Source organism: Delphinapterus leucas, chromosome 14, assembly GCF_059928025.1.
Source record: "Delphinapterus leucas isolate spDelLeu-1000000601 "Yukka" chromosome 14, BTC_Dleu_Yukka2, whole genome shotgun sequence".
NCBI classification, from domain to species: domain Eukaryota; kingdom Metazoa; phylum Chordata; class Mammalia; order Artiodactyla; family Monodontidae; genus Delphinapterus; species Delphinapterus leucas.
The window spans coordinates 73,941,971-73,964,035 of NC_143142.1; the positions used below are offsets into that span (position 1 = coordinate 73,941,971).

The 22,065-nt window shown below is 43.8% G+C and overlaps 1 protein-coding gene across 14 annotated transcripts in view; it reads left to right on the top strand.

Annotated features, from left to right (window-relative positions):
• The window catches only part of ZNF532 (zinc finger protein 532), a 110,289-nt gene that overhangs the window by 13,528 nt on the left and 74,696 nt on the right, over nucleotides 1–22,065 (top strand). The window contains exon 1 of one of the 14 annotated variants that reach the window (XM_089895259.1): nucleotides 10,235–10,259. The exons of the other annotated variants lie outside the window; for them this stretch is intronic. The gene's annotated coding sequence lies outside the window, so the exon portion shown is untranslated. Of the gene's footprint in view, nucleotides 1–10,234; nucleotides 10,260–22,065 lie in introns of those variants that run through there. 14 annotated transcript variants of the gene reach the window in all.

The window sequence follows — 22,065 nt, forward strand, 5'->3', positions numbered from 1 at the left end:
CACTTGGGATGGTGACAACCAAGGACAGCTCAGGTGGCCAAGGTGAGGAGATGGATTGGGAGAAGCAGTAGCTCCTTGTAGACAAGATTCGCATGGGAAGGCATTGCAACACTAGATTGTTTGGAGTTTGCTTGACTTTAGAGGACACACGATCAGGACACGGCTGTTTAAACTAACACCGTAAGAAAGGGAGCTAACCGTTAGGCCCCAGCTGCTGCCACGAGGACCTGAAACCGGGAACTCAGACATCATCTTGCTCTAAGATTATTCTGTGCTCTTTTTAAGGCCACGTGTCCTCAGTTGTCGCTTTGTGCCTCTCCCTTGGTACAGCGGCGTTCTCTTTCCTGAGCACGTGGCTGTCCCACAGCCCACGTGTCCCCGCGTCCTCGTTTAAGCCGCCGGTGGACATCACCTGTATTCCTCAGTCTCACTGCCAGTTCTCAAGACCAAAAACCTCATTGGTCCTGGTCTCATCCGCTGTGGCTTGGAGGGCAGGGTTACTGCTGACCCTAAACGGGGGACAGTAGTTTCAGAGGAGGTGGCCAGTGGGCTTGTGAAACACCCTGAGGAATGTCTGCTACAGTAGAGGGATCATAACGGCAAATGGCTGCAGTGTTAGCTGTCTTTGGTGTGTCTGGTCCAGGCATTCCCCACTGTACGATGTGATGCTCTAGAGAATGTCATCCGAAGAGCAAGGTCTGGCGGCCGCCTTTGTTCTCACATCGGCGCACCAGTAAGTAGATGAGTAAAGGCTGTGAAAATACGAGCTGCTCGTGTTTATTAGCGAAGTTCAACAAGCTGTAGGCCAAAAGGAGGCAATGAAGGGGGGGCTGCCTTTTCTAGAATGTGCTCTTGTTCACACGTGACGACGATGCTGTGGACTAACTGTTGGCTTTTTCAGTCAGGATGGGGTCTCCTTGGTTTGTCCCGTCTTTCATCTGCTCTCCTCTCTAGCCTAGAGCCCGGGGTTGCTATATGACTCCGCCGTTTAGGGAGTGCAGCCTGTAGCATTGCCATAATTTGTTACTGTCAGGAAACAGCTTACCCATAAACGAGTAGAATTTGTGTCAGGTTTTAACACTGTTCTCTGATAGGCTCATTTGGCTTCTAAAGGTAGAGGTGGGAGGAAATACACAAAAAAGGAAACATTGCATGGAAGTAGAGGTTCCAGTGAAGATAAACTTCGGGTGCAGTTTTGAAAAAATAGAGGGATGGAGTTTTTACAAAAAGGGAAAGAAGATCCAAGGAGGGAAATGATGGGAAAGCTTAGCACTTTGGCATGAGAAGAAAACATGTGCAGGGGACACCGGGCAGAGTTTTCAGGCTGGGACAGAGATTTTGAGGCAGGAAATGACTCAGAAAACAAGAGTTGCAAGAAAGATAGCTAAAGGGTGACATGGTCACTTTGGGAAAGTGCAATGAAGGAAACTGTGTCTGTTTGGAGACACTCTGGATTTCTGAATCATCAGGCCTCACAGCAACCCTGACAGGTGGGTGGCCTTAACCCATTTTATGCCTGAGGCACTTGAGGCCCCAAGGATGAACAGATACGCCAGGTGGAGTGGCCAGTCATTGTTGGAGTAGGTGTTCATACCTGCCTCTTTTGGACCCGAGGCCTATACCTTTTACATTCTTCAGTATAGTAGCCAAGGTGTACGAGCTCTTTTGAGTGTAGAAATGCAATCTTTTCTCTATTTTGTGTTTACTCAAAAATCACAAAAACAGAATGTTTAGCTTTCAGTATTTGCTCCATAAATGCATAGCACGTGCTGCTTCTCTGAGGAATGCACTGGACTGGGGCACTGGAGGTAGGAAAACTGGTGGAATGGCTGGAGGAATTGTTCAAGCGTAATGTTTAGTGTCTCTCCTGGGTGTGTAGATGTATATCTGAGGACTCGCATGGGGGGTGGCGGGGGCTTGGTGTGAGTGTATGAATGTTTGAGGCCCCTCACAGGTGTATGTCTGTTTGGCAAAATGCAAGTCTGGTTTAGCTGTCCAACGTTCATTTGGGGGAATGATTAAACACATGGTTTAGTACTTGAGTAATAATAATTAAGCTTTGCTGGTTTTCATTTAGATGACTCACAGATTTTTTAAAAATTTCTTTTCCTCCTAATCTTGGGCATTAGGGTATTGTTGACTTCTGTTGGAGTTTCAGATTTAACTATAACTTCTTTGGTTACACAGTGCTCTAATTTCAGGTCACTGAGGATAGGAAAATGGTGTTCTGCCTCTGCTGGCTTCTTAGAAAACCTTGCTGGGCTGCCTTTCTGCAAGAGGCATTTGAGTGAAGGATGCTCATTATTAAGTCCATGTAGTTGTTGAGAATTCTGGTGGCATCTGTGTCCTTATCGTCCCCTATTTGGGGGCATCAGAGTTGTGGCTGAATTTCTTCTAGGGCTTTCTCTATGCTAGAATCCTATCACTAGCCTTGTTTTGATGTTTTAATAACTCACGTTAATATGTACTTACTATATTCCAGGTACTATAGCCAGCACCTACCTGGATTGTTTTATCTAATTCTCACAATAACTGTGGGGTAGATCTTACTATCTCCATTTTCTACTCAAGAAAACAGAAGCTTAAAGAAGTAACTTGCCCAGAATCTTGTAACTTTTAAAGAGCAGAGCCAGGACTTACTCCAATTTGTCTTATTCCAAAGCCCAGGTTTTAGCTACCACAACATACTGTGGTTTATAGGTGTCATGTCTATAGCTGATCAGTGGGAGGCTCAAATATCTTTGAGGTTCAAAGCCACAGCTTCTGGGTCAACCAGTATTTCTCCTGTTGTCAAGATTCAGGAGGTGTGTCTTGTTTGCTGCCTGACACCGATGTGGCTATGGCTACTGAGAGTAGGTGAACATTAAGAGATACCTTGGTCCCCTGATTTTTCTTCCTTTACCGTAAACGTGTGCCTACCTGTGTGCATGTGCATTTGGCAACACAGCCTCCTCTTGGCAGTACTTACAGAACCGGTCAAACACTGTTTTTATAGTCATTTCTACGGCAGAGTCCCTTTAGAAATACTACCTCTTGTTCTTCCCCCGTATTTGGAGATTTGTTCTCTTGTTCTTTCCTTAAGTCGTCTTGGGTCGATGCAAAGGTGCCCCTGGAGAGGAAGTACCAAGAAAAACATGGAGGTAGAGTTGTTCAGAAACATGGGCAGGAAGAGTCTCCCTCACAGTCGGCTGCAGAACTCCTATTTCCTAATACCGTCTTCCAAGGAGGATAATTGATTAGACCTTGTTTCAAATATGCCCCAAAGATGTCTCACCCCGAAAGCTCCAAGCATCAAATAAGCTTGGGTAGTGTTCCCAGCCTGGGCACTGGATCCCCATAATGAAGTTTCGCACTAGAAGTTCACATCAGCACTTGGCAAGTGCAGAGAAGCCTTAAAAGAAAGGTGTGTGTGTGGGTGCTGAATCCAGCACTTCCCAAATTCCTAGACTGTAGAATCCCTTCTTTCCCCTTTTTGGTGGAAATTAAACAGCAGGAGGAGTGTTCTTGGGGGACCATTGTTCCAAGCTGTCGGTTGTCTTTGATGAAATTAGTAAAAAATGAGGGAGGGCCTTGTGAGAAATAGACACCTTCCTCCTTCTCCTCCTTTTAATAGAACATAGCCGTTGGACAAAATATGATCAGTTCTCTTTCTCTGTGTGTTTCTGTTTTCTGTCTACTCCAGGAAGAGAACTTTAAGTGAGTTTTCTTTTAAAGTCAGCAGCCTGTAGACATGCTGTGAATGATAACCTTGGGGGATGCTCTCAGTCATGTTTTATAGATGAAAGTACTACCTTTCATAAATCCAAAAATGCCTTAAGTGAATTTGGTATCTAGCAAGACTAGGCAATGGCCTCATTTTGGAATTCAGGACCAGTTGTGATAACCCTGCGGGGAGCCCCTTTGTCTACACCCTTCCTCAGCTGGTGGGAGAGGAAGTGGAGGGGTAGCTGGAGTGGTGACGCCACCCTCTCTAGGCTGGGAGGTGGCTCTGGTGTGCATGCGCAAGGGGAGCAGGTTTCTCCTGATCTTAGGAGGATTAGGTGTTGGTGGGAGGAGAACAGGTGATAAGGGGAATGTCTGTTCATGCAGAGCAGGGCTTTTCACCCTCAGCACTAGTGACATTTGGGGCTGGGTAGTTCTTTGTCTGGGGGCTGTCTGTGCAGTGTAGGATGTTTAGCAGCGTCCCTGGCCTCTACTCAGTACCCCACTGGGTGCCAGTAGCACCCCTCGCCCTGCTCCGATGTGCCGACCAAAAACGTCCTGGACATTGCTAAATGTCTGTGGTGGCAGACGAGGGGCAAAATCACCCCCGTTGAGAACCACTGACTCAAAGCCTTGTAGCAAGGACGACACTTCAAAACTGGGCTAGTAAAAATTCCAAAAGAAAGACCTCTGAGGGAAGCTGGCAAGCACGTGTGGCTGGACTGTGAAATCCCCAGAGAAGAGCAAGATACCTTCAGCTGCTAGGGCTCGCCTCCATGTTTTCTAACGCTGGAAGTCTCAAAAATGTTTGCAAATAGCTTGTTTAGTATTTAAAATAAAAAAGTTGCTGGTAAAATGAATACGAAACAGCAAAAGATAGAGCCGCTGGTTTGATGGGAGCATTTCAGGGACAAAGGCTTCTGTGCAGGATTTAGGATTTTTGTGCAAAAATCTGGAAGGCTTATTCAGGTGACAAAGGAAAATTACTTTGAAGCTCTCCTGTCTGTACTCTCAAAATATCACCTCTAATTTAGAAAATCTATACTTTGCTTCAAGCTAGAATTATAGAGATGCTACTGAAAAGTGTGGCATTTATAAAATGCCGAAGGAATGCTTCTGAAGCCTTCATGAGTTTTTCTCTTAAGCCAGGATCTTTTGTTTTTAGTACTTAAATGGGTCTGTAAGTGATTTCTTAGTTTTGAAATAATTGGAATTCACCAAACACGAAGCATTTTGTATCCAACTAATAGCAAAGAAATTTAGAAATTTTTTTCTTGCTCTCTCATCATTGAAACTGTTTGAATAACCCACTTCAAGCAGAGGCTGTAATGACTTTTTCTGAAGTATATTAATGGTGACAGATTTAGCCCAGACCCTTTCAGTATTTCTATAAACTCATGGACAAATTAGTGAATTGCCGGCACAGGGGCCTTTTAGTTAAAAGAATGTGGAATATCCTGTGGGAGATAGAGCGCTTGCAAAAGTACCTTTGACAGAATTGCCAAGGTTGATGATTCTGACTCTCCCCGAGTTCATAGGAAATGTAAACTTTCATCTACTTCCCTGTAGGTAAGAGACTGTGAAAATGCTTAGGTGGGTGAACTTTGAAAACCATCCTGCCCCTGCCCTTTCTGGATTCAGGTGTCAGATGTTCAGTGTGAAACCTAAGCCTTTCTATGAACTTTACATATCTATAAATTTTACGTATCTATATGTATAAATGTATAAAATGCAGTATGCTTATTTTACATAACTATATGTATAAACATGTACAAGGCAATATGCTTATTTTTTCTTTTTAATTTTAATGTAGTGTATATATTGTTTTAGGAACTGGTTCTCCCCCCCCTCCCCCACTAAATGGTGTATCTTGATTGTTCCGTGTCAGTATCTATAATAGCTCTACCTTACTTTTAAGGAGTGCATAGCACTCCATTAGAAAGGATGTACCATAAACAATGTGAATGTACTTAACACTGTTGAACTGTACACTTAAAAATGTTTAAGATGGTAAATTTTATGTTATGTATATTTTACCGCAATTTAAAAAAGAAAAAGGATGTACCGTAATTGATATAATAATTTCTCTGCTGATGGACATTTATACGTTTTCCAGTGTTTTGCTGTATTGCAAATAACTGTGCACCAAACATTTTTATACAGATGCCCCTCACTTTGGAAGATTTTATTTCTCTGGTTTAAAGCTTTGCGCCTGTGCACTAAGATCAATGGCATGTCTTCCAGATCCAGCAACTAGGATCCTGGCCCTTTTTCCTTTGGGAGTAGCTAAGGAAAGAACAGGTTTTTCCTTCTGGACTTTAAGAATTTCTGGTTGTGAGTGTGGTTTTGGAGAGAGAATCCCATAGTTTGTAATCTCCTCAGCTGAAGGTTTTCTTTCATTAGACTTGGAGGGTGTCTGGGCAAGCCCCTTGCCCCGAACACCTGTTTACTGTCTCGCGCCAGATATCTGCAGAGACCGTCGGCCCAGGTAGGTGACCTGGTTCCCAAAGGCATTCCTGGAGGTGAAAGGAAGGCCACCCGTTGGGAAGACCGGTGGCTGAGTTTCAATAACCGGGTTTGGCCGGCCGGTTAGGGGCTTACTCCTTCGCACAGTTGTCTGGGCAGAACTGAGCCAGCTCTTCAGACGCAGGGCTTTGGTATTTGGTCAGCTCTGACTCCGGCCTTCGAGCTTTTCTAGCAGAGCCATCATGTTGAAATGCTAACCCGAGGGCAGTCCTGCCCTTCAAATTTACATTCTGCTTTCTAAAGAAAAACACAGGACAGGTATTTTTGGACGCTTTGTGTATTCGGTTAAGTAGATATTCCATGTTTGAGAGCCCTGGCGCTCACGGCAAGTCAGCACAACTCTATTTTTGACTCTTGCGCAGGGAAAGAAAACAGCGGTCACGTGGATGGACTGGAGTTGCTTAATTTGGGTATGTCGGGTGCGGCTTCAGTCACGGGGCAGTCCAGCACCCTGAGTCTCCCGCGCTTGGTGTCGGGGAGGTGGTCTGGTGGCAGAAGAGGGACATAAACTGGTCCTTGGCAGCAGTGCGGGACCCGTCCCCTCCCACTGGGGCCTCTACAGAGCCAAGCCAGAACCCCAGGGCTGAGCGCGACGGAGCCTCTGCCCTGCGGGATGTGCCAGTCGTGGTGAAAGTGTCCTTTCCCAAATCCTAGGACCACGCTGGGCGGGGGGGGGTGAGCTGTGGTTAGTCCCACTTCCTGAGGAAGTGACTGAGGGCGAGCTCTGTGAAAGCTGCTTTATCCAGGAGTCCCACGGGGCCAGCCGGGGAGGAGCAGACATCCCATGCAGATTGGTTGTCCTCTGGGCAGGGGCTTTGAAATTAAAGGAGCCCTCTGCAGACATCTTTCTGTTAGTTCTGTTTGATGTTTTTGTGCTTCGCTCTCAAAAATTATTTCTTACTGCTCTGCCGTTCCAGTTGTCTTTCTGTGGATGTCCTGTACCTGGGTAAACAGAAGATGGAAAGAGCAGGAGTTTGTCTTCCACACAGAGGGTTTTCTGGGATTATGCTCTGATCTAAGTTACAAAAACGCAAATGCATTTTAAAGGAATGTAGTCACTTGAATAATAAAACACAATTTTCAGGGGATATTTAAATTTCTACAGGCAGACTCAGGATAAAACTCCTGGGTGTTCATTAATAAAGCAAAATGTGGAAAATGGGGCATTTTGGAACATTTTAGCCAACTGCAAATTAAAATCAAATATTAAATCAGTTTTAACTCCATGTGAAAGTAAAGAACCACTTCTGATGTACCCTGTCATGGCTCAGTGTTGCATATTTTCTAATTTTGTGAAGATGGAATAGAATATTTTCATTTTGAGTTAAAAAAAATGATTATGTGATTCAGACTTTCCTTCCCTTTTCCTCCCGTCTTCAGCATATTGTGGGCCATATTTTCTCTTTCCTTGATTTTCCTCTCTTCCTTCCCTTCTTCCCAAGCATTTAGATAACACTTAAGAGCTAAAAGCTCTGAAGTTAGGTAAGTGGAGGTGAATAAACTCCTCGTGGGCTCCCTGTGTCCAGGTGGGCGTCACATATAAAGAAGGGTGTTTGTCAGGGTGGACCCTCCATCCAGCGGGCTGTCTTTCTTTTACTTTTTCTTTATATTACTTTTACTTGTCTCTTCATATACATATTTGACTTTATTTCTATAAAATACAGTTATTAAGAAAACAGCATCACATTAACTTGTACATTCAACTTGAAAGGGCATTTCCCCAGACTGGAGCAGGTGCTTAAGAAATATAAACTCCTAAGTAAAATGAAGTACCCTTGTCAGTGCTCCCCTGTCATAACCGGGGCATATCCAGATGTTCCTGTGCCTCGGGCTTCCACATGCTTTCCTACTCTTTTTCACCAGAAGGGTGGTTATTACCTATTTAATGACTTCTGGTTATTTTTTTGACCTTTAACTGTACCTGGTATCTGCTTGCTGAAATCTCCATGACTCTGCATTGCCCTGTTGAAGGAATTCTATTTTTTTTTTTTTAATTTTCATTGGTGTATAGTTGCTTTACGATGTTGTGTTAGTTTCTACTGTATAGCAAAGTGAATCAGCTATACGTATACATGTATCCCTTCTTTTGGATTTCCTTCCCATTTAGGTCACCACAGAGCATTGAGTAGAGTTCCCTGTGCTATACAGTAGGTTCTCATTAGTTATCTATTTTATTTTATTTATTTTAAAAATTTTATTTATTTAATTTAAAGATATTTATTATTTGGCTGCATCGGGTCTTAGTTGCAGCATGTGGGATCTTCGTTGTGGCCTGCGAGAATCTTTCATTGCGGCACGTGGGCTCTTCGTTGTGGTGCATGGGCTTCTCTCTAGCTGTGGCGCATGGGCTCCAGAGCATGCGAGCTCTCTAGCTGCGGCACGCCAGCTCAGTAGTCGCGGCCCGCAGTCTCTCTAGTTGTGGCATGCAGGCTCAGTAGTTGCGTTGCGCAGGCTTAGTTGCCCCGAGGCATGTGGGATCTTAGTTACCCCACCAGGGATTGAATCCACGTCCCTTGCATTGGAAGGCGGATTCTTAACCACCGGACCACCAGGGAAGTCCCAGTTATCTATTTTATACATAATATCAGTAGTGTGTATGTGTCAATCCCAATCTCCCAGTTCATCCCAGCCCCCACCTTCCCCCAAAGGAATTCTCCCCCCAGCCTTTTTTGAGAAATTTAAAAGTACTTTGTACTTTAAATTTAAATTAAATTAAAATATAATTTAAATTTAAAAATTATGAGTTACATATCAAGTACTACCTATATTCCTACCAGCCACTCTTTTAACTGTGAATGTCTTTGTACACATGTTCTGTTCCCTCCCCCTCTGTCTGTCTGTTCAGCCCTCTTTTCTCCTCCTTTCCCTCCTCCTCCTCCCCTTTTCTCCTTTTTCCTGGGACCTGGGACCTTTGTACTTAAGGATATTTTAAAAATCACCAGATAAAATGGATTATGCTTTATAAACGGGGTTTTAAAGTTTTTTTATACTTGGTTTTGGTCTATTGTTTTGCATGTGTCCTAAGACTTTTTACCTAAAATAAGAATTTATCTATACCGAGTCTGACTAAAGGTACCTTGGAAAGTTGACTAGCTACCTCATTCTGTCTTTCTGACCAGTGCTTTTTATTGTCGACCATACCATTTTCTGTCTCATCCTGGCATGATAGGATATTAAGTCTCAGCCTAAACCACTTTGCCCTCTCTCCTGAGGCTTGGTGAACTCCTGGGTTCATACTTTGCTTGACTTGGGGGAAGTAGTCGATTGCCTAGATAAGATTTCCTTCAGGCTAAGATCCTTTAGGAAAGTGAAAGTAAAAGAGTACCAAATATCAGGCATATGCATAAATATGGATACTTATCCGTAGGCAAGCCTAGTTTACTATGAAGTCAAGAATATGTGGTCTCTTGATGAGTGGAATGACAGAAATTGTTCTTTGAGACATGGTAAACAAGGGTTACGCTTTAAGAGCGTGAGTAAATGGTTTTAATGTCTCTGTTTCCCTCATCTTTCACTTTATCACATGAGTTAAAAATACATCTTCAGAATTTTAAAGCAAATGGGTGAAACTCAGCACTGTATATCTTAAAGGTTATTTTTTGAAGTGTTCTTATTTTTACAAGAATTCTTGAAGAGAAAGTTTTCTCTTGCGGTTCTGTGCTTTGGCAAAGTCTTTTTGGAATAGATCAAAGTCTGTATTTAAAAGGGTACTCCTGAACAAATGTGTGTGTTGAAATAACGTGGATGTATGTCTGTGACATAATGGGAACGTGTATAGACATAGAAAGTTGTCTGATATATTGTTGAACGTAAAAAAAGCCTATTATGTTAAAATTATATATATGTTTTTATGTTTACGCGTGCATTTAGAAGTCTGTATCCCAAATATTATCAGTGATTCAGGTGGGCCTCCTGGAGACTTTTACTTTCTGTTGCTTATACTTCTGTTTTTTTTTTTTTTTTAGAATATTGGCAAAGAGCACATACTACTCTTACAAGAAAAATGTTTTAAAAATCCAGGAAAGAAAGAGGTATTTTGAATAAATGGCAGTCTGTTGTCTAAATAAAGCTCTTTTCAAAGATGCTACCTGGGCATTCAGTTAAGTAAGAGTGATCCTAAGGATGACATAGCGATGTTCACGTAGAGATTTTGAATCTAAGAATCTAAGAGGTTGTGTTGGCTGGAAGGTCCCTGAGTGGGGGGTGAAGAAGACAGAGGAGGTAGGATACTATTAGTGCAGCAGAATTCATGCAGAGGGACTCAAGGTTCTGCTGCTGATGGACGAAATGATGGGGTTCTTGCCCTATCGTTGCTGTAGTGTTCATCACACAGAACGTCTAAGGAATGCTTGTCAGTAAACTGAGAGCAAGTTGGTTATTCCAGGCTATCAAATCAGCACTTTCTAATTTGTACTTCAAAGAAAAAAAAGAGTAATTAGAAGTTTCTCATTACTTTTAGACATCAGTGAATCTCTTCCCATTGTGGAGTAAGTTAATGGTTAGCTTTCAGAAATGAGGTAATTAGGAAGCTGTATACATTTTTGGATCTAAGTGCTTATTACATAATATATTAGAGCTGCTTGAAGACCTAGCTTCCTTGTGAAATGGTTGGCTTTAGTGTTTTATCTTTAAAGGGTTTGTTTGGCCTATGCATCTCTGTGTGGAAGCCAGAGAGAGCAGTGATTGTGTGGGGTAGAATGGTGGCACCATTCTAATTTAACTGTGGATCAGCTGGGTGGTTCCAGAGTATCCTAATGCTTCAGGAAAGCCGTCAGAGTTCACTGGGTTTATCGTGGCTTTGTCCTTCTCCTGTATTTACTGCCTTTGGTAGTGCGATAGAAGAGCCATTTCCTCTGGCTCTAGACTCACACTGCTTAGAGAGGGAAGAGATGCTCCACGGCCCCGTGCTGTCTTGCTGGTACCTTTGTAGTGGATCCCCATTGTCTTCTTGTTCTTAGTGCATCATTTGTCTTCTCATTATCAGCACTTTTGCAAAGAAGCATAAATCCATGATTTTCATCGTGGAAAGCCTTCTGTTTAGGAAGTGTTTAAATAATAAAATAAGTGAAATAATATTCTCATTAATCAAATCCAATAAACCATGGCTCGCTCTGGGTATTAATTTGTGAGGCTTTAGGAGTATTGACCTCCTTACTCTTCCTGAAAGAATCAATTAATCATTTGCTTTTTCTGCAGTTTTTGTTTTTTTTAATAAATTTCTTTATTATTTATTTTTGGCTGTGTTGGGTCTTTGTTGCAGTGCACGGGCTTTCTCTAGTTGCAGTGAGCGAGGGCTACTCTTTGTTGCGGTGCACGGGCTTCTCATTGTCGTGGCTTCTCTTGTTGTGGAGCAGGGCTCTAGCCGCACGGGCTTCAGTAGTTGTGGCATGCGGGCTCAGTAGTTGTGGTTCATGGGCTCAGTAGTTGTGGCACGCGGGCTCAGTAGTTGTGGCGCACGGGCTTAGTTGCTCCGTGGCACGTGGGATCTTCCCGGACCAGGGCTCGAACCCGTGTCTCCTGCATTGGCAGGCAGATTCTTAACCACTGCGCCACCAGGGAAGCCCTTTTCTGCAGTTTTGATCCTCCCTTTACTCGCTTCATTGTCAGGCACTCCTTGGCATTTTATGATCAGAACTAGCCTATCAAGTTTTTCTAGATATTTTGGCAGTTTTATCTAGGTTAATGTTGTGCCCTACCTGGAATATTTTAGACGTTAATGTACATTAAAGTTGGAGGGAGGTGCTACTGGAATCATAAGAACTGTGTTGTGGGACTGGGAAAAAAGTTAATATCCCATAGGAAAGGGCAAGAGAAATTGTACCTGAACTTTCCCCTCTTGTCTAACATCCCTGTGGCACGGGGCCAAATGAGCAGAGGCTCTAGTTGGGTTCTTCTGTGTAAATTGTCACTAAATTTTTACCCCAGTTGGCTTGCCCCACTTGGATTGTCTGACAGCGTGTGCCAATCGCAACCGGCATTGGTGGTGTTCCACAGAGACTAGGCATCTTCTGCATGCCTGGCCGTCTCTGCTTTGTGTGGGGCTGTCTGCTTGTGAATAGACTTCTTTCTTTCTTTCTTTCTTTTGTTTTTTTTTTTTTTTTTTAATTTTTTTGGCTGCACCTCACCGAGAGGCTTGCGGGATCTTAGTTCCCCGACCAGGGATGGAACCCTTCCCCCCTGCAGTGGAAGCGAGGAGTCCTAACCACTGGACCTCCAGGGAATTCCTAGACTCATTTCTTGAATGTGGTATTTCCCAGAAGGCATGGAGCACCTCTGAGATGTTCTCCAAGGAAAAGAAGGTCCAGGGGTCAAATAGATTTGGGAAACATTCCACACTCCAGCCCTTCTCTGTGATTCAAGATGCACGTTGCTCTGTTAAAGATCTCAAAAGGAGGTGGGAATAAAGATTCCCACATTTTGTGGAACATTTTGTGGTAAAGAAGCCAGTTTAAACTTCGTTTAACCATTGAACCCTAGAATCTTCCTTCCCTCCTAATATCTGTAAAGAGAGCACATTCTGGGGACTTGTGATGGTGGGAAACGAGTTGAGGCTGCCTCTCACCAGCACACCGTGCCCGTCGCAGGTACCTCTTCTCAACCCCCCGGGGATGTCATATCAGTACCTGGAAATGTATCATGGTGGGAGTATTTAAATCACAGAAATGGGTAAACACTAAAAATCAGGACTACCCACCCCTCAGACCGCTGGTTGTTAAAGGTTACAAGCCCTCTGCTGATAATCAGCCCATTTCCCGGAAGATGTTGAAAAAGAGAACCAGACGTTAGAATACACTTCTAAAATCTTCATTTAAAAAATTGATTGTAACTTGTTCTCCCTGTTCAGTGCAGCAGGTTTTTTTTTGTTTTTTTTTAAATTGTGGTGAAACACATGTAACATAATAGCTTTCGTTTTAACCCTTCTTCAGCGTACAGTTCAGTGGCATTAAATGCATCACCCTCAACAAACTTTTCCATCACCCCCAACAAAAACTCTGAATCAGTTAAACTATAACTCTCCCTTCCCCTCTTTCCCCAGCCCCTGGTAACTTCTGTTCTGTTTTCTGTCTCTCTGAGTTTACCTATTCCAGGCACCTTAGATAAGTGGAAAGTATAGCAGTTTTTTTCTGGCATGTCTGCTGTGACCCAGCCGAGCCATCCCTGGTGTCCGGTGGGAAGGAGGGTTGCAGCACATACCTGGGACATCCTCAGTCGTATGCATCTTTATATTCCTCTTCCCCACACAGTTTTTTTTTTTTTTGTGGTATGCGGGCCTCTCACTGTTGTGGCCTATCCCGTTGCGGAGCACAGGCTCCGGACGCGCAGGCTCATCGGCCATGGCTCACGGGCCCAGCCGCCTCGCGGCATGTAGGATCTTCCCGGACCGGGGCACGAACCCGTGTCCCCTGCCTTGGCAGGCGGACTCTCAACCATTGCGCCACCAGGGAAGCCCCCCGCACAGTTTTTGTTCCGTATATATGAATCTCTTACTGTAAACCACCTTAAATCCTTCTTTAGAGGTATTATATAGATAAAACAACATATGATATACATAAATGTTGAAAAGACCAGTAACTTGGGACGGACTGGAGCAGGTTGGGATTAATCAGTTAGAGAGAGGTGTCTTCAGGAGGCTCTGAACAGGAAGAAGATAGAGTAGGCAGAGGAATAGAGCATATGAAGATAAACCAGCAAAAGAACAAGTTGGGAGACAAGATCTCAGCCTTATGTGACCTTCCATTTTAAAGTGGGCAGCCTGGTTAGCTAGAGACATAAAAGGCTACACAGAATATATTCTTCAAAGGGCCATAGTTCTGTTTTGGGGTCAAGTCTTCGGTTGTAAGACTTTTTCTTTTTTCTTTCTGTTTCTACCCCCCAGGACTTGGACAGAAACACAAAAAATTCTCTGGGTTGGAATTTCTCTTTGATATTGGTCCTGGTCTAAGGGGGAATTGTTACTCACATTTCATTATGTTTGCTCTTAGATTTGGTAAGTTTGACAGAACAGTTAAGCTGTTTCTGAATTAAGCAGTTTTGTAAGAGGTATTTTTTTCAGAATATAGATCATCTAAAAGTAGTTGAATGCCAGAAGCTTTTCTTCTCTCCCCGTTTTTCCTTTCCTTTATTTATTTTTTGAATCTGTCGCTCGATAGACCATCTCTCTCTCTCTCTCTCATAAATTTATTTATTTATTTTTGGCTGCGTTGGGTCTTCGTTGCTGCGAGCGGGCTTTCTCTAGTTGTGGTGAGCGGCGGCTACTCTTCCTTGCAGTGCGCGGGCTTCTCATTGTGGTGGCTTCTCTTGTTGCGGAGCACGGCCTCTAGGGGCGCGGGCTTCAGTAGTAGTTGTGCACAGGCTTAGTTGCTCCATGGCATGTGGGATCTTCCTGGACCAGGGCTCGAACCCATGTCCCCTGCATTGGCAGGCGGATCCTTAACCACTGCGCCACCAGGGAAGTCCCTCCTTCCCTTGATTTTTAACTCTCACTTGAGTAAGGGTCTTCTAAAAGCATTGAGGTTGGGGAAGAGAGACCTAACAAAGAAAAATACATTAAAAAATTCTTTCTCATGACACCTAATTTTGGAATCGAAAATGACTATTTTGGGGTTTTCAGTTACATAACATTTTGGGACAAATAATAGAATTTGCTGTATTTCACTGTAAACAATTTTGAGACCACACTAAGTGCAGGAACAGCCTACAGGTTACAATTGGTGAACTGTTTTCACATTTGCATTTCTGTTTAGGAAAAGCCATGAACTGATGTATTTTTGGAGAAATGAGGCTTGAGGAACAGAGTGATTTTTGAGTTGTTTACACTGAGGAAGGTGATGTGAAGTTAAGATGGTTAATGATTTTTAACAATTTAAATTTTTTGTTGAAGTAATACTTGTATACATAGATGAAAAAAAAAATCCAACAGTATTTTCCAGTCCTTATCCCTGTAGGCAGTCAATGTCAGCTCTTTGATCTGTTCTTCCATTATTCTCATTGCAAAGTAATATTCTTACGCTGCTGAATTTGGACTTCATTATAGAAATTACCTTCTGGCTGTCTGTTCTCGTAGGGATGATGAGCCTGGGCTGTGGACGCAGAAGGTCTGGGTTCTCGTCCATCCTCTCCCCTTCACTGGCCATCTTGTCCTTGAGCAACATACTTAAACTTTCCCTGCCTGATATATAAAACAGGGATGATAATGATAATAATGGCCCCCAGGCCTGCCCTTAATGTTGCAGGGCCTGGGGTAAGAGCACAAAAGGAGGCCAGATGGCTAAATATTTAAAAGGGATGATGAAATATTTAAGAGATATATTTAAATATTTAAAAGGTATATACCATATGCCTAAATATTTGAAAGGTTTAAATCAAGCTGTAGCTATGGCCTGGCCCCTGTTTTCACCCAGGGCCTGGGAGCCTGCTCCTCCAGCGTCTCCCTCAAGACCCAAAGTCTGGAGACGCCCTCATCCTTGGAGCAGCCCCGTGAGCTGAGTGACGGCAGGAACCTGCACGGGCGGCCCCGCTGGACGCTGGCCCTGGACCCACTGAACCAGCTGTAGACTGAGCGGCTCAAGCCTCCCAGGGAGCCTGGCTGTGGGTGGATTCTCCCAATGGGATAATTGTCTGGAGCTTTGTCTGACTGAGACTTATCCAGGCAGTTGTAAGCACCTCCCCAAACCTGCACCTTCTAGGCAGGGGGGGCCGCAGGGGCTCTGCCACCCCGGGGCAGAGGCTGCGATCTGCACGCAAATGCCCCTCCCTCACTCACCCCATCTATCTCTTTCCCATGATTCCCATTCACTCAGCCAGTTTCCAAAGTTAAAAACAAAAGCCAACAGAAACAAAACTTGGCTATGAGACCGAAAAAAGAAAAAAGTAAAACCTCCGTGTTTAGATAAACGGGTTGTATGAAGCTTGGGCCCAGGGCAGAGGCTCCTTTTGTCTGGAGGCAGAGGTATTGAGTGCCCCTGGCTGTTGCGGGGAATCACAAGCAGAGCTCTCACCACAGTGCCTGCGGCACACCAAGTCCTGTACTGTTGTTTGCTGTGTTTCTTAAATTTTGGGTGTTCTGTAACTTGGCTGTGGTGTGGACATTTGTCATGTGAGGTGCTGGGCCATCAGAGGTAGAGGCTTGCCAGGTTAAGCCAAAAAAAAAAAAAAAAAAAAAAAATGATGCCCAGATAAACAATGGAATGTACTTCTGGGGAAAGACTAATTGTCGTTTATCTGAAATTCAGATATGTCTGGCAGCTCTGTGAGGACCCTTTCAGTCTGAGACTTGGCTCCTTTAGTCTTGGGAGATATATTCCTGTATTATTTCTTTGATAATGTAGTCTGTGTGTTTTCTCTTTCTGAAGCACTCTTATTAGACGTTGGACCCACTGGATTGAACTTTTACTTTTAATGCCTTTTCTCTCCTATTGTCCAGATCTCTTTTCTGAGAGATACCCTGATTTCCTTGACTTTTTTTTTTTTTACCTGTTTTATCTTTTATTTCAGTTATTAATATTTATTCTTTCCAAACATCCCTTCTTGTTCTTTGGGTGCTGCTTCTCCATAACTTCCTGCTTTTTTCCTCTGAGGATAGTGCTTGTGTACGTCCATGTGTTTCTCTACTCTTGGAGGCATTTCTGTCCTCATTTTGCTCTTTTATTTGTTTGTTTACTTTGGTCTGTCTTGTGTGGGACGCTTTCCCACAGGTTTGGTGATCTTTAAGGACGAGACTGTGACAAGCTCATTGGAAGTGGTGCCCACCCAGACCCGTCCTTGGGCTTCTCTGTGATCAGTCATGGAGCCGGACTCTCCACCGAAGGATCCCACAGATCAGCACCTGGAGCTTTCGTTTCTCAGGGTCCATTCTTCTGCCTGGGGAATAAACTTGGTTTTTGGCCTTAGGGGTGGAGGAAAGGGAAGGCTAGGCTTTTCCATCTCCTGCCTCACCATGGGGGCTCTGAACCTTGAGCCTCCATGGCTTTGGTTAACCCAGAGAATTTTCCTCTTGCCCTTCCCCCAGCTGCGCCAGGTGGCAGAGGGTCAGGGCACCATCCAGGGGCTCTTACGGGGGCATGCCCATCATACAAGGACATGCGGACTTCATCTACTCCCTGTTTTCAGCCCCACCCCGCTCCTTCCATCTCTGGTGTCCCCTTTGCTGATTCCAAGGCCTGAGCTTCTTTGAAGTCCCTGGGACTAACTGTCCTCCATGTCTGCAGCCCCCTCCTGCAGGACCTTGGGATATAACTTCTCGACCACTGTCCTCTTCCCTTTCCCAGAACTTTACTGGTGTCTTATGTTGGCTTTGGCTCCATTCTCATGCCCCTGTGCTGTGGGTGTATACTGTATATTTTTGGTAACAACTTTATTGAGATCCAGTTCACATACTATACAATTCACCCATTTGTACCATACAGTTCAGTGGTTTTTGGTCTTTTCACAGGAGCTGTGTAACCATCTCCACAGTTAGATACAGGACCTTTCCATCACCTCAAAAAGAAAGCCTGTCTGTTGGTGGGAATGTAAATTGGTGCAGCCACTATGGAAAACAGTATGGAGGTTCTTAAAAAACTAAAAATATAGTTACTATATGATCCAGCAATCCCACTCCTGGGCGTATATCTGGAGAAAACTAATTCAAAAAGATACATGCAGCCCAGTGTTCAAAGCAGCGTTATTTACAATAACGAAGACATGGAAGCAACCTAAGTGAATATTGACAGATGTATAAAGAAGATGTAGTATATGTACACAATGGAATATTACTCAGCCATTAAAAAGAATGAAATAATGCCATTTGCAGCAACGTGGATGGCCCTAGAGACCGTCGTACTAAGTGAAGTAAGTCAGACAGAGAAATACAAATATCATATAATACCACTTACATGTGGAATCTAAAATATTATACAGGTGAACTTATTTACGAAACAGAAACAGACTCAACAGACATAGAAAACAAACCAATGGTTACCAGAGAGGACGGGGAGCGGGGAAAGAATAAATTAGGAGTTTGGGATTAGCAAATACAAACTACTATATACAAAAGAGATAAACAACAAGGTCCTACTGTACAGCACAGGAAACTATATCCAATATCTTTAACCTATAATGGAAGAGAATATGAAAAAGAATAGATATATATGTAGAACTGAATCACTTTGCTGTACACCAGAAACTAACACTACATTGTAAATCAACTATACTTCAATTTTATTTATTTATTAAAAAAACTTTTTTTTTTTAAATTTATTTTTGGCCACGTTGGGTCTTCGTTGCTGCACGCAGTCTTTCTCTAGTTGTGGTGAGCGGGGGCTACTCTTTGTTGTGGTGCGCGGGCTTCCCGTGCGCGGGCTTCCCATTGTGGTGGCTTCTCTTGTTGCAGAGCACGGGCTCTAGGTGTGCGGGCTTCAGTAGTTGTGACGCATGGGCTCAGTAGTTGTGGCGCACGGGCTTAGTTGCTCTGCGGCATGTGGGATATTCCCAGACCAGGGCTCAAACCCATGTCCCTTGCATTGGCAGGCGGATTCTTAACCACTGCGCCACCAGGGAAGTCCATTAATTTTAAAAAATAATAAAAAAGTAAAATAAAATGGAGTCAAAAAACAACAAAAACACAGTGCTTTTTAGTTGTCACTCCCTAGTTCTCCCAACTCTCCAGCCCTAAGCAACCACATATCTACTTTCTGTCTATATATGCTATTTTTATCTTTTTAAAAATACTTTTAATGTCATCTTTGTAGGATATCAGGAGGGAAGGGAAAGAAACTCATGAATTCAGTCAACTTCTTTCGTGGCAAGTTCTTGCCATGTATAAAATATTAACATATAAAAGCATTCTGCCCATTTCTCTACTTCTGCATTCTGAGGATTGACTGAAGTACCCTTTGACAGACGTGGGAATTTTCCTTGTATTTTCTCTTTTCCCCCGCCTTTTGTAATTCCCTTGTTTAATGCCCTTGCTTGACCGGAACCTCTGATCTTTCAGAGCTGGGAATTGCCAAGCGCAGACGAGTGGCCTTCAGGTTCTCTTGGCTTCTGGAGTTTTCAGGTGTCTGAATAGTGGTTGTATGGGGTAGGTGACTTGGAGCTGGCAGGTCAGCCTCTGAATCCAGGCCCCCAAGTACCTTCTAGGTTGAGGCTCTGAGCTTGGAAAGTGGGTATTACTTTCAGTCACTTAACAGCTCTCACTCCCGTGCATTCACTAGTCAGTCAACACCTGCCCTTGGGCAGTTCTAGAAATGGACTTTTGAGCTCTGACTGAGCCAGTGAGGTAGAGAAGACAAACACACAGACAACATCACCTGTTATAAATGGTGATGAATACAGGGTCACAAGTTCTCATGGCCTTTGGGATTGACAGTGGATACTAACCTCTCCTTGGGGCAGCTGCCAGGGAGCCTTGCCCCCATCTCTTCTGGACTCCAGGATTCCTCTGCAGGTTCTGTACCTCACCCACTGCGTTCACAGCCTGCCAGGCTGTGGTCCTCTCCTTTGCCACCTCCAAGACTGCCTGCCTTCCTCTTTCCCTGAAGAAAGGGAACTCATCTTTCCAGAGAACAAGGTGGCTACGAGGTAGATGCTTCTACAATATGGGGGGCGCTTAGCCCACTATTGCTTTGACTTTTCTCCAAGCCCAGTCTGCATTCCTGTTTTTCTCTAGCTTTTGTTGGCGTAGTGACTTGTTGGTGTTGGTTTAGGACTTGGACACTGCTTCTCTAGGATGGGGGCTCCTGGCTGGGGGCATAATGCTGGACTCCCAGCATGGCGTTCATCCGCCAATGGCGTGTTATGGCTGCTCAGGCTGGCGCTCAGCCCTCTGCGGGGGGGCCTGGTCTGAGCTGGGCTCTGGTGACCTGTCAGTCAGCGTGTGAACATGGTCCAGAGGTGTGGGTTGGACCAGGGTTAGGCAGGGAGCAGGTGAGACCGCAGCTAGTCCTTGGTTATCCTCGACTGGGAGGACAGAGCTTCGGAATTAAGAGAGAGAGTTATAGGGCAGTCAGAGACATAGTGAGGTATTTTGCTTTGTGAGTTGAAATTTTGCTGCCCTTTTTTTTTTTTAACATCTTTATTGGAGTATAATTGCTTTACAATGGTGTGTTAGTTTCTGCTCCATAACAAAGCGGATCAGCCATACATATACACATGTTCCCATATCTCTTCCCTCTAGTGTCTCCCTCCCTCCCACCCTCCCTATCCCACCGCTCTAGGTGGTCACAAAGCACCGAGCTGATCTCCCTGTGCTATGCGGCTGCTTCCCACTAGTTATCTACCTTACGTTTGGTAGTGTATATATGTCCATGCCTCTCTCTCGCTTTGTCACAGCTCACCCCTCCCCCTCCCCATATCCTCAAGTCCATTCTCTAGTAGGTCTGTGTCTTTATTCCTGTCTTACCCCTAGGTTCTTCATGACATTTTTTTTCTTAAATTCCATATATATGTGTTAGCATACGGTATTTGTCTTTGTCTTTCTGACTTACTTCACTCTGTATGACAGACTCTAGGTCTATCCACCTCATTACAAATAGCTCAATTTCGTTTCTTTTTATGGCTGAGTAATATTCCATTGTATATATGTGCCACATCTTCTTTATCCATTCATCCAATGATGGGCACTTAGGTTGTTTCCATCTCCGGGCTATTGTAAATAGAGCTGCAATGAACATTTTGGTACATGACTCTTTTTGAATTATGGTTTTCTCAGGGTATATGCCCAGTAGTGGGATTGCGGGGTCATATGGTAGTTCTATTTGTAGTTTTTTAAGGAACCTCCATACCGTTTGTCCTCCATAGGGGCTCTATCAATTTATATTCCCAGCAACAGTGCAAGAGGGTTCCCTTTTCTCCATACCCTCTCCAGCATTTATTGTTTCTAGATTTTTTTGATGATGGCCATTCTGACCAGTGTGAGATGATATCTCATTGTAGTTTTGATTTGCATTTCTCTAATGATTAATGATGTTGAGCATTCTTTCATGTGTTTGTTGGCAGTCTGTATATCTATCTTGGAGAAATGTCTATTTAGGTCTTCTGCCCATTTTTGGATTGGGTTGTTTGTTTTTTTGTTATTGAGCTGCATGAGCTGCTTATTAATTTTGGAGATTAATCCTTTGTCAGTTGCTTCATTTGCAAATATTTTCTCCCATTCTGAGGGTTGTCTTTTGGTCTTGTTTATGGTTTCCTTTTGCTGCCCTTGAAGAGGAAACGGTATTCTTTTCAATGTATGAACTCCAGGTGACCCACCAGTGGGTGATCCCTAGAGCAGGCCTTGGAGGCACATCTACACTAGGAAAGGGGCCAGCGTTTCAAAATGAAATGAGATGTAATAAAGAGCCAGGGCATCGTTCTGTAAGTACCCAAGAATGTTCCTCCTCCTTTTTCTCCAGTCAGACCATCATCACCTCAAAACTACTTCACTTTCTTGTCTCAAGAACATTTCTTCATTTTTCCTTTCTTTTCCCCTAGTTTGTTTTATTATTCTAACAAAGAGACAAAGAGGAAGAAAATAGTATTTTAATGCCTACGTGTTCGGTTCTTTTCATACATATTGTTTTCTTAAATACAGCGGTCTTATGATATGGAAGTTATTATTCTCATTTTAAAGATGAGGAAATTAAGGCTCTTTCTTCAGAAAACCTTAGGAATGGGTTCTTCATCCTTGGCTAATGGAGGGGTGTGTGTGTGTGTGTGTGTGTGTGTGTGTGTGTGTGTGTGAGAGAGAGAGAGAGAGAGAGAGATTCTAGTTTAAGAAATAACATGGCCCTAGGAGGAAAGGGGTGTGTGTGTGTGTCCCCCACCCCCCCACCCAAGGAGAACAGTGGTTGGTCTCTGATTGAATAAGGTCTTTGGTGT